This window comes from Pelodiscus sinensis, chromosome 3, assembly GCF_052426305.1.
Source record: "Pelodiscus sinensis isolate ZL-2025 chromosome 3, ASM5242630v1, whole genome shotgun sequence".
In the NCBI taxonomy this organism is placed as follows: domain Eukaryota; kingdom Metazoa; phylum Chordata; order Testudines; family Trionychidae; genus Pelodiscus; species Pelodiscus sinensis.
In genome coordinates this window covers 122,757,784-122,769,390 of record NC_143054.1, presented here as the reverse complement: position 1 = coordinate 122,769,390, position 11,607 = coordinate 122,757,784, and the positions used below count along the sequence as shown (strand labels likewise).

The 11,607-nt window shown below is 44.4% G+C and overlaps 1 long non-coding RNA gene across 4 annotated transcripts; it reads right to left on the bottom strand.

The window, feature by feature from the left end:
* Positions 1-221: 221 nt before the first annotated feature.
* LOC112545596 (uncharacterized) lies at positions 222-9,356 on the bottom strand. Of its 4 annotated transcripts, XR_012902772.2 has the most exons (6): positions 9,118-9,356; positions 7,780-7,925; positions 3,066-3,176; positions 2,259-2,338; positions 1,832-1,904; positions 222-502 (listed from the first exon to the last, which is right to left on the bottom strand). It is a non-coding gene; the product is annotated as an uncharacterized LOC112545596 (long non-coding RNA). The 4 variants fall into 4 exon arrangements; XR_012902770.2 differs by having other exon boundaries at positions 1,832-2,338; XR_012902771.2 differs by having other exon boundaries at positions 222-1,904.
* Positions 9,357-11,607: the final 2,251 nt, after the last annotated feature.

The window sequence follows — 11,607 nt, the reverse complement described above, 5'->3', positions numbered from 1 at the left end:
CCTGCTCTCTTTCGAACATCTGGCCAAGAATTACGCTCTGGGTTCCACCTGCGTAATTTCACAGGTGTGCCTGAGCACATAATCTGAGAATGCTGGGGTTGCATATTCTGTTATTGATGCCAGGAAAAGATCCAATTCACACTCTCTTCTGTGTTATATCCAGAGGCCTGACAACCGTAAAATGTTACTCTTGATACAAAAAGGAGGTGTGACTCTTGACACACTGTGTTGCCAGCTCTTGCAATTTTATTGTGAGTTTCACAATATTTTCTTAAAGCTCAGCTCCCTCTGTCAAGTGATTACGTGAGACTTTTTTAGCTTACATTTAAAAAAAATAACCATTTTTCTAGTCGTCCTGGTTGCAGACAAAAGCTGGAAAATGTGCTCCGTGCATAGGCACTGACTCCATGGGTGCTCAGGAGCTGGAACACCCATGGGCCTGACTCATGCTTGTGGAGAGCTTGGGATGGATAATACCACTGCATACTCAAAGGTAGAAGATCTGTTGAGAAAAAAGGTTCCATTTTCACATTGGTACTTTTCATGGCAGACACACTCTATAAGGCGAATCCTTTATTTTGAGACTGAATACAGACTGTTGATTGCTGTTTCGTTCAAAATGAAGACTGTAGTTCCACAAAATGATATTTAGGGAAACAAAATATGGTGCGGTGGTTAAAGCACATATCTACTGGTCGGGGGGAGGGAAGGTCAGTCTGGTTCTGTCACAAGCTTTCTTTGTAGTGTTGGACAAGTTATTTAACTTTTTGCTGCTCTATCTGTAAATTGGGAATATTAATACTTAACTTGAGCAACAGCCATGTGTGTAACTGCAGTCATGTTTGGAAAGTTCTCTGAGACCTTCAGAGAGTGTCTTTGCAGTGCATGGTAGTATTAAACTAAATAAACGTGTTCACATAAACAATCACATAATTCAGCAGTGTTCCCTTTGATTGTCAGACGTTGTCTCAGGGATACTCAAGATCATGTGCTAAGGACTATATACTTGTGGTAAGGAGTGTTCCTTTGGGCCATGGAAAGGCAAATCGTGTGAGGAGTAGGGTTACCAGATGGGTTTCAAAAAAATACCAGACACACATGATCTCAGAACGGGAGTGGAGGACTGGCCGATGGGAAGCAGGGCTGGCTGGGGTATATGGGCGGGGAACCGGCTGGCAGGAGGCAGAGGTGGCTGGGGGGGAGCTGGCCAGTGGGAGCGGCACTGGCCGGGAGGGGGGTCGGGATGGGCGGGAATGGCTGCAGGAGATCGGGGGAAGGAACCAGCCAATGGGAAGAAGGGCTGGCCAGGAGGGAGTCAAAGGGAGCAGGGATGGCCAGGGGAGATCGGGGGAAGGAACTGGCCGGCAAGAAGCAGGCCTGGCCGGGAGGGGGTCAGGGAGAGCGGGGCTGGCTGGGGGGAATTGGCCGGCAGGAAGTGGGGCTGGCCCGGGCGCATGCAGAACCCAGGGTGCTGCCCGTCCCGTGCACAGTCCCGGCGGGGCGCGCAAGCAAATGCAGCCCTGGGGATCCCATCCCGCCCCGCTCCTGCCCCCCTCCTCTCTACTGTGTAGTTGCGTACTGCCTGGCTGGTAGACATGCAGTGTGAGCGCATCTACCAGCCAGGCAGTACACAACTATGTACTGATACTCATGATAATAATAAAACTTGCTTACTTAGAAAATACTAGACATGTATATGTCCAATATTTTCTCAATTTATTTCCCGGACAGAAAGCTCAAATACCGAACTGTCTGGTTCAAAACCTAATTCAGTGACACCTGGCAACCCTACTAGGGAGTGAAAAACTTGTCTGATACCCGTTTACTGTACCTGACCATACAACAAGCAGCAGTTTCCAGTTAGTGGGTGACAGCTGCTAGCCATCAGGAATAATTCTCTGAATCTGAAAAGAACATATTCTGTGTTAGTAAAGTCCTTGTTTTGTGTGCTTTGATTTTGAAAATAAGGATGGACTGAGTGTGAGTGAAGAGATAGAAAAATAAAGCATTACATTTGCTATCACCGAATGTTATGCAGCACAATCTAATGGGCTGTAGTCAAGATTTTTTTTCTTCCAGCCTGTAATGCATACATGCAAAATTAGGTACATTGTAGCTGGGATTTTCCATGCATGCATCCAGGATTGGCTGTTGTTTGGTAATATGGTAACTGACAAGATGGTCCTTGGATTTGTTCTTGTATGGAAAGTCCTGTTTTCCTGAGTTTCATTGCTTTCCAGAAGACAATGAAACAATACCTTCAAGATCCACTCCCAGCAATCATTTTTCAAATTATCATACTTGGTGACTATGTTCCATTTTCTGCTGACAGATGATTCTTTAAACAAAAAAAAAATCAAAGTTTTAATAAAGAAACATTAGACACTAAACACACACAAAATAGGGTAACACTCTAATTGCTATGTCTGACCAAAAAAAGTAGTGAAAAATATACTCTTAATTCTTTCCAGTAAAGACATCAAGTCTGATGACTTCTTACCACAGTCTCTTTCAGGAAATCTTTCCTATGGTCATGTGATTGATTCCTTTGCTGTGGGATCAGAGTTATCATCTGACTTTTGTGTTTTGCCTTTTTAACATTTAATCTAAATTATTCTTTTGTGAAATAAAAAAAGAAGCATTTGTTCCTTTTGAGAGAGATCATCTGGTTTGACTTTAAGGTGGGGGTAGCCCTTGGGAGGGGGAAGGGAAGGTATTTTCAGTCTGCCAAAATGGGTTTGAGAAAGCATGTATACCCAAACTATCCCCAGAATTCTGTTTGTGTGATTCAAAACACCTGGTCCAGGGCTCACACCTGGGTAAGGCACATGGAATCTGGCCTGGCCTTGTCCTTTTTTTCCCAACTCTGCAAATTAATTGAGAGTGTTTGCCCTCTGGTGACTGTTTGGGGCACACTGGTGAAGAATGAATTGTGAACACAAGGATGTCAATAATGGCTATGATGAAGCATGAGCCTAAACACTGAACATTTTACTAGTATTACAAATAATTATTATTATTTACTTTTATAAAGTATTTAAAAAACTAGGTTGAAAATATATTACCTTGCTCTTTCTGGTGCATGGAATGGGGACAGAGAAGCAGCTCTGGATGCAAATAAAGCAGCTGTGGATGACTATTTCCTCCTACTCACGCATGTGTGGGTTGTACGCCATCTGGTCGCGGGGAGAGAGCTGTCATCATGATCCATCCTGTATTACTGTCTGAGTGCGAGTTGAAGGGGAAATCATATTCTGCCTCATTTGTGCAGTGGTAGTTGGGGCAAGGATCATAGACCAATTCCTTGTCGGGGAAAGGGCCAGGGCTGTGGCACTCCCACTCTTTTGCCAAAAGTGAGTTGTGATGAAGCTGTTTCTAGAATCTGAGCAATAAGACACTCTTCCACACCTAGGAGTGGAGCCCAACCTGAACAAAATTAATGGGAGCTTTATCATGCACATCAGTGGAAATAAGACAGAACAGCTAAGCCCAAGATAGGGGACCTTCCCACCTTCACTCCAGCCTGTGCCTGAGCCTGAAAGTCTACAATAAACAGCTTTGCAGGCCTTCCAGGTGTCTTGTTGCTGTGTAGACATACCCTAATGCCTCAGCATACCCCTGGTGTATGAACAGAGACCACCAGCAACGCTTTTGGTTATTAACAGATTCACCCTCAACCCTGTACTCCACTTGCTATGACACTAAGGGTGTGTCTAGACTACATGCCTCCTTCGACGGAGGCATGTAGATTAGCCAGATCGGAAGAGGGAAATGAAGCCGCGATTAAAATAATCGCGGCTTCATTTAAATTTAAATGGCTGCCCCGATCTGCCGATCAGCTGTTTGTCGGCAGATCGGGGCAGTCTGGACGCGATGCGCCGACAAAGAAGCCTTTCTTCATCGGCACAGGTAAACCTGGTTTCACGAGGCTTACCTGTGTCGATGAAGAAAGGCTTCTTTGTCGGGGCATCGCGTCCAGACTCCCCCGATCTGCCGACAAACAGCTGATCGGCAGATCGGGGCAGCCATTTAAATTTAAATGAAGCCGCGATTATTTTAATCGTGGCTTCATTTCCCTCTTCCGATCTGGCTAATCTACATGCCTCCGTCGAAGGAGGCATGTAGTCTAGACACACCCAAGGAGCTCAAATCTCACCAAGAGATGGGCTACCCAAATCCTTACCTTCCCACCCTGCACAGTGGAAGTGTTCTACTTCCATAGTGTTCAGGAGATTCTCCATCTCAGGAAAAGGACAGGTATTGTTCCTTAGAATGTACAGTACATAGGCTGTGCTCAGTCCTCCTCGTACAGAGATTTGGGGGTGTTCTGCTAAATACATTTTAGAGTTCATAAAGATTAGATTTCTCCAAAGGGGAAAACTCCCCAAACTAACTGTGGCACCTTAAATTGCACTTGCATTAGTAAATATACTAACGGGCTTCAGATAGAGTTTTCCAGAAGGTGTTGATGATGGGCGGTGTAACATCTAATGCAAAAATCAGGGGGTAGCCATGTTAGTCTGTATCCACAAAAACAATGAGAAGTCCTGTGGTACTTTGACTTAAACAGATTTATTTGGGCATAAGCGTTTGTGCACAAAGACTCACTACATCAAAGGCAGGCATAAATATACTACCATGTGAAAAGAAGGGAGTTGTCAAATGGAGGACCAGTGCTAATGAACACAATTCAGTCAGGGTGGATATAGCCCATGTGTGTGTTTTTGTGCAAGCATCCCTTCTTATAGCGGTTACTACTGCTATTGCAGTACCAAAGAGGAGTGTGTCTGTTCTGTCTGAGATTCACAGCAACTCTATGTAGATTGCAATGATTTTAGTTGCAAAATATGTTATTTGCTGGTCCTTTCATGAAGAGGAACCTGATAGCTCAAAGTAGCCAAAGTTATCAAACTACTGGGCCTGATTCTGCACTGTCTTACATTGGTTTAATTCTGGAATTGCTCCATTGAGGTGTATGGCATTACAGTGGTATGAGATCTGAATTGGGCCCACTGGTTGCAAGAAGGCCTTTCCATTTCACTGTGTTCTTTAACGCCACAAAAAAAGTTTATCTCCTTCCCTAGTTAAAAAAAAAATGCACCTGGCACTTTTAAACGTACTAACCAGCCAAAACAAGGCAGCAATTCCTCTTCATAAGACAACAAAGGAAACTTGCAGAATCCATTTACCTATTCAGGAGGGTAGAGCTGTGATAGCTTATCCCTGCATTTTGTTCATGACAGCACACACAAACTTGCAGCTCTATTATTGACACGCTGAGCCTGATTGTTCCTCACTCACATGACACCCTTAGCTTCCACATTTCATGTTTTTGATTGATTGTGAGTGAGAGTAGAATCCAGCTGAATGGCCCCATGAAAAACTATTCGGATGTGTCTACGCTTCAGCTGGGAAAGGTGTCGCCTGATCCGGGTTGTTGTGGCTGTGTTAGTCCCAGGAAATTAGAGAGACAGCGTGACCAATGAAAGTTGCCCAACAAAAGATATTACCTCTCTCTTTTTGTCTCTTCCAATGTGGCTAGACACACACAGACTAGCTCTACATGATCTAGCATGCTAAAATAGCTGGGAGGATGTTGTGGCATGAGCAATAGCCTGGGGTTACTAATGTAGCTTTGGATCAGGCAGGCTTGGAGTCGGTCAGATGAGTCCAGAGCCACCAATGAAGGAGACAAAGAGGCAGCTGCCCTAGGGCCCGGCAGTTTGAAGGCCCAAGGCTCAAGGCTGCCACCACCACCACCACTGCAGCAGCAGCGGCTGGAGCCCTGGGCTCTTTAAATTGGTACTTTAGCCCCGTGCAGCATGGTCGAAGGAGTGCTCAGGTCTGACTTCGAGAGGCGCAGTGCAGTCAGGGCAGCAATGAGGGCTGGTTGCCTCTAGACCTGCCCCTCCTGCCCAAGACCACACCCCTTCCAGGGGTCCTGGAGCTAGGTCCCCCACATTGGCCAGGGTCCAGTGAAGTCTGTCGCCAACTCTGTCCGAGTCATCCTCCCAGCTGCAAGCTCAACACTGTTGGATTTAGCTCGCTAGCTCAAGCACTTTGTGTGAGGAACTTCCCATTGTCCACAGCAAGTGTCAAAGAAGGAGCAGCTGCAGGATTGTGCTTATAATATGCATACTGTGTAGTCCCTCAAAAAATTAGGAAGAGGATCCTTTTTGTCTGTAAAAGCTTCCCTGGGAAGTCCATTTTCAAAATGCAATGAGATTGTGGAGGAAGAGAGCTGCTGGTTCCTATACCTTTAGTTTCCACAGAAAACCCAACCAATTATGCTATGTTATACCAGCCAATGAACATGTTATTTTTCATGCCATTAGGCCACAAGTACTCTTTTGTCAGTTCATTAGTCTCTCACCAACTCTAACATCCCAGGCCACCCAAAACCTCTGTTTCCCAGGTTGTCACAATTCTCTTCAGAACCATGCCTAGGATTGGAGCCGAGTTACATTTGCTAGAAAGCTGTCTAGAGCCACCAAGTCTACATGTAATTTTGAAATGAAGAAAATAATGTCTAACTGTGACAGACTTGAGCTAAAAATAGGATTATAATAAACTAGGTTTGTTGCTGTTGGTTCATATATGCATCAGTATTATTGTTTTTATATTAAGTACTATTTGAGAAATCAACACTGTTTAGATTGAATAATATGCACACACACATACATGATTGGCCCAAGTTTTCACAAGCAACAAGAGGTTTCAGTTTTGGGGGTGGCTGGTTTGAAACTCCTTAACTCATTCTGACTTTTAGAAAGTGCTGAGCATCAGTCCTCTGAGAAGCAGGTTCTTTTATGGAATCTCATGCTGTGCACTGAAAACCACTAGTCAATTCTGACAATCTTGGCCTGTGTCTACATCTATATCTAGATTTTAAAGGGCTTTGGAATTTTCTGACCAAGTGTCTTTTGGCAGAAAATGCAGTTTTCTGAAAATTTCAGTCTCACTGAATAGTTTTGATTTTTCCTGATGGAAAAATCTATTATGTATTTGAGAGAGTTTATGTGTTGGTCACCCATCTCTCTGAGTCTGTTCAAGAACTCCTAACTGATAAAAGGACCACAATATTGCCTTTTATCATAACTTAAAGCAAGGTAAAGATTGGGTTGTACCAGGACAATGGGATGTGGTCCTTAGTTGGGATTGGTCCTGCCTAGAGCAGGAGGGTAGACTTGATGACCTTCTGAGGTCTTTTCCAGCTCTGTGGTTCTATGATTCTATGTGCCTGAAATGTGATTGTTTCTCATAAAATGAAAGGAAGGGGACTGAAAAACTGCGAAGCAGCAAATCAACCCTGGAGATAACTGGGAGCTACAAAAGGAGTTATTAGCAACCAGAATGGGAGACTCGATTTGAAAATGAAAGGGAAAGGGGTAACAGAAACTTGCCTCAATGCCCCGTTCCATTCCTAATGGATTCTTCTGGGGTGGGGACTCTCAAATCCATCCTCTCCATGTAGTCAGCTCTATGGGGACCATAGTAATGCAAAGGAAAGAGCAAGCGAGTGACAGACCAGGATCTAAAGAACTCCAGTGGTAGGAAAGTCCTCTGCATGCATTTTCCATCCCTTTTCTGAACCTCCATGATTTCCAGTTATGGAGTGGCTAAGCAAATACACTGCACCCTGAATGTGCTGACCTGGTCACACCTTAGGGGGAAGGTAAGAGTCCGCCACAATCTGTAAAATTCAGCCATTACATTTTATCAATTCTTATGTATGTTGAACAGTGCATGTTAACATTTGTAATATGACCCCATGCTGACCTTAAATTTCTCTGGATCCCCAGATTCTGGACATGGAAATACTGAGAATTCATTTCTAATATTAATTCTCTCATTAATTTCCTCCTCTGTATATTTTGCAGCTGTAATTTCCAGGTCATTTATGACTTGTTCAAGCCAGTTAGTACCTGAAACAAGATAGAAAGTGGTTGAAAGACTTCTGAAGTGAAAATTGTCACAAGTGTTGGTTGTGCTTAGTTGCAAATACCCATGGGAAATTATTTCTAAACAACTTATTTTGAAATAATAACTCCCGAAATAACTGTTTTGAAATAGTATGTCCACTCTACAGGGAAGCCTTGAAATTAGTCTAAGGTGGGCTCCCTTAATGTGGACGCACTACCTCGACTTAGAGCCTCAGGAAGCACTGGGGAGTAATTACTTTGAATGACTCTGGGGAGTAGTTATTTTGAAATAGCAGCAGAGGCGCGTCCACACTATGACTATTTTGAAATGGAAAGCAGGAGTTATTTCAAAATAACTAGCCCCTTATTTCAAAATAAAGGGCTTGGAAGTGTGGACGCTCCACTTTTTTTTTTTTTAAATGGATTTATTTCAAAATAACTCCCTATGTATACCAGGGCTATGTATGGTATCAATTACTATTCAAGAGAAAACATTAATGTTCAAGTATAGTAGCTAACTAAACTGATATCTTATTTTGATGCAGGAATTTTTCTATTGTTTAGGGCACAAGTTATGAGTGACCCATTGGGACAAATAATCTGTCAAGAAACAGGAACAGACCTGTTTGTGGAACACATACTCTTTTGCAACTAACAATATATAGTTATAAATCTCTAAATTAAAAACCATGTTCTCAGGGGGAGTTCAAGTCATAGATATATGTAGGACACACACTTATAGGCACCACCATCATCAATGACTATGCTCCTACTTGCCAATTCATGGTAAACTATTAGTATTAGCTTGACCAAAAGCAATATATAATAACAGTGGCATCTAAAAGGGAAAAAAATCAGTTTTGGGGAAACAGAAACACTCGTGATCACAGTTATGTGAAATCTTGAAAATCTCATTTCTGTGAGTCAAAATACGTTATTCTCATATTTCAGCTGGGTAAATGTGGAATCATTCATTTGGCTTGAGTTGAGTGTCTGCAAATTTACAGCAGTACAACGGAGAGCAAAATAGGATCCAATCTTTCCACCCGAGATTTGTTTCCTGCAAAGTACAAGTTCACATTCTAAACGGCTAAACACTAGACATAGAACTACTGAATATGCACTAAAGGCTGCCTAAACTTTCATACCTATAACAGCTCGTATTTAATTTTTGTAACAAGCTAGCAATAGTCACCATTTTTAGGGTGTCCTGCCAAGATCATATTGTCACTCCCGGCTTCAAAAGAATCAAGAACTTTCAAAGTTTCAGGATTGCAAAAAGCAGCAGGGCACTGGCAAGTCTTCAGGGGCTGCCTTTTCACTATCAACCAGTGCCTTGTACAGATATTCAGCTGCTGACTTCCTGCGCTTATCCATGTTTGTACAATTCTCATTTCAGAGAGACTGGGACACAGGCTGCCTTCTAGCAAAACAATTGTGGTCATGTTGCAATATGTTCCCTCAGGCTTGAAGGCTTTTGTTACTGATTAATTTGGAGTGTTTGAGATTGAAAGGAAATGTGTCCATCTGTACTGAGCTTTCTAAATGTCTGTAACTATAAGCATCTCAGAGGAAAACACATTGCACTTTGTGTTCAGCAGTTCCCATGTGAATCAAGAGAAATTTGCAGATATTCAACAATTTTGAAAATCAGGCCATATATTTAAATAGCTGCAGTATGGGTTTAAAACGGACTTTTAGGCATCCATTGAAAAGCACACAAGCTTGCTCAGTGTATTGTAGTTGTGCTACTTACTTCATGAAGTAAGCCTTTTCTCCATGCAGTCTAAAATCGCATTGGCTTTTTGCATCAGCCATTTTGCAAAACAAAATGAGGTGCAATTTGCTGTTCTCTGGCATGTCTGTCTACAGCAAGTCAAAGCATGGCTGCAGCACAGGTAAGCATATTCATGCTTGCTCTTATGCGGGCTAGTGCTGGAAACAGCTGGGGAAATACGGTGTCATGGGCTTCAGAACATACTAGTAACCAGCATAAAATACACGCCCACTACGAATCCTGGATATGTACTCTGGTTGCTAGCCCATACTGACACCTGTGCCATCACTTTTATACTATGACTGTTAGCTGGGGTAGCTAAATTAAAACTAGAAAGGACATGCCTACCTGTGCTACAACCATGCCTTCACGTGCGGCATGCCCCCAAATCTCACTCCAGTATCTATAACTTAGACCTGGCATGGTATATCAGTTGTTAGTGCAAGTATAGTTTGTTAGGGTATGTCTACACTACCACCCTAGTTCGAACTAGGGTGGTACTGTAGTCAACCGGAGTTGCAAATGAAGCCTGGGATTTGAATTTCCTGGGCTTCATTTGCATGTTGCCGGGTGCCGCCATTTTTAAATGTCCTCTAGTTCGGACTCCGTGCCCCGCGGTACACGCGGCACGAACTAGGTAGTTCGGACTAGGCTTCCTTCGGACGAGGAGTAACGGTAGTTCGGAATAGGAAGCCTAGTCCGAACTACCTAGTTCGTGCTGCGTGTAGCCACGGGGCACGGAATCCGAACTAGCGGACATTTAAAAATGGCGGTGCCCGGCAACATGCAAATGAAGCCTGGAAAATTCAAATCCCGGGCTTCATTTGCAACTCCAGTTGACTACAGCACCACGCTTGTTCAAACTAGGGTGGTAGTGTAGACATACCCATATAGGGGTGGGCAAAATACAGCCTGCAGGCCTCATTCAGCCTTCCAAACCACCATATCTGGCCAGCCACTGCCCTCCAGGCCCACCAAGAACCTTGGGCAGGCTCTCTGCCTTCCACTCCCATTACATACTGCTCAAAGTAGGCAGCTGTGGGACCTATGTGCTTCTCTGAGTGCTGCACACCCCGGGTGGAGTGGGGCTTCACATACTGATCCCGCCCCCAACACACTCTCACAGCGTTCATTGGCCGAAAACTAGCCAGTGGGAGCTGCCTGATTTATGCTTGCAGCACAGGCAGTGCATGGAGGGCCCTCCTTCACTGTGCATCGAGAAGCACATATTCCCCACAGCTGGCCATTTTAAGTGGTATGTGGGGGCTCAGCAGGCAGGGAGCCTGCCTGAGGGTCCCACTGAGCTGCTGGCCAGAAGCTGCCTAAAATAAATCTCTCTCAGCCAGAGCCTACACTGGCACTTTCCCTCCTCCTTCCCCGCAACTTTTTGCACCTCCGCTTCTGCACACCTACCCCCAAGCAGGCACTGCACACCAATACCCTGCCACAGGTCACAACACCCTCCAACCCTAGGTCACCACACAAATTCTGAACCCCATGCTGCACCCCTGCCTCAGGCCACAATCCCTTTCCAGAATCTGCACTCCCACACAACCTCCTCCAGGTCAGAATACTCTCCTGCACCCATACCTGCTTCTGGACCCTGTAAGAGCTAAGACCACCAAATTCAATATATGGCTTCCTCTTATCATAACTTAATGCAAGGCATGGATGTGGTTGTGTGGGAAGGAAGGAGGGGGCTGAAGCTCCTCTCCCCTAAGTGTACAGGGATGCATAAGACCTTACAAAAATGAGACAGAATCATCAATAGGTGAAAGGGGCTTTCTGGGAGCGCTCCCGTCCAGAACTGCCCAAGTCACGAGCCTCCTACCCCCAGGTGTCTTTTAGGGAGGATGGTGGGGGCTGCAGTTCCCTCCTCCCCCATTCATGCAGAAAAATTGCTGGCTC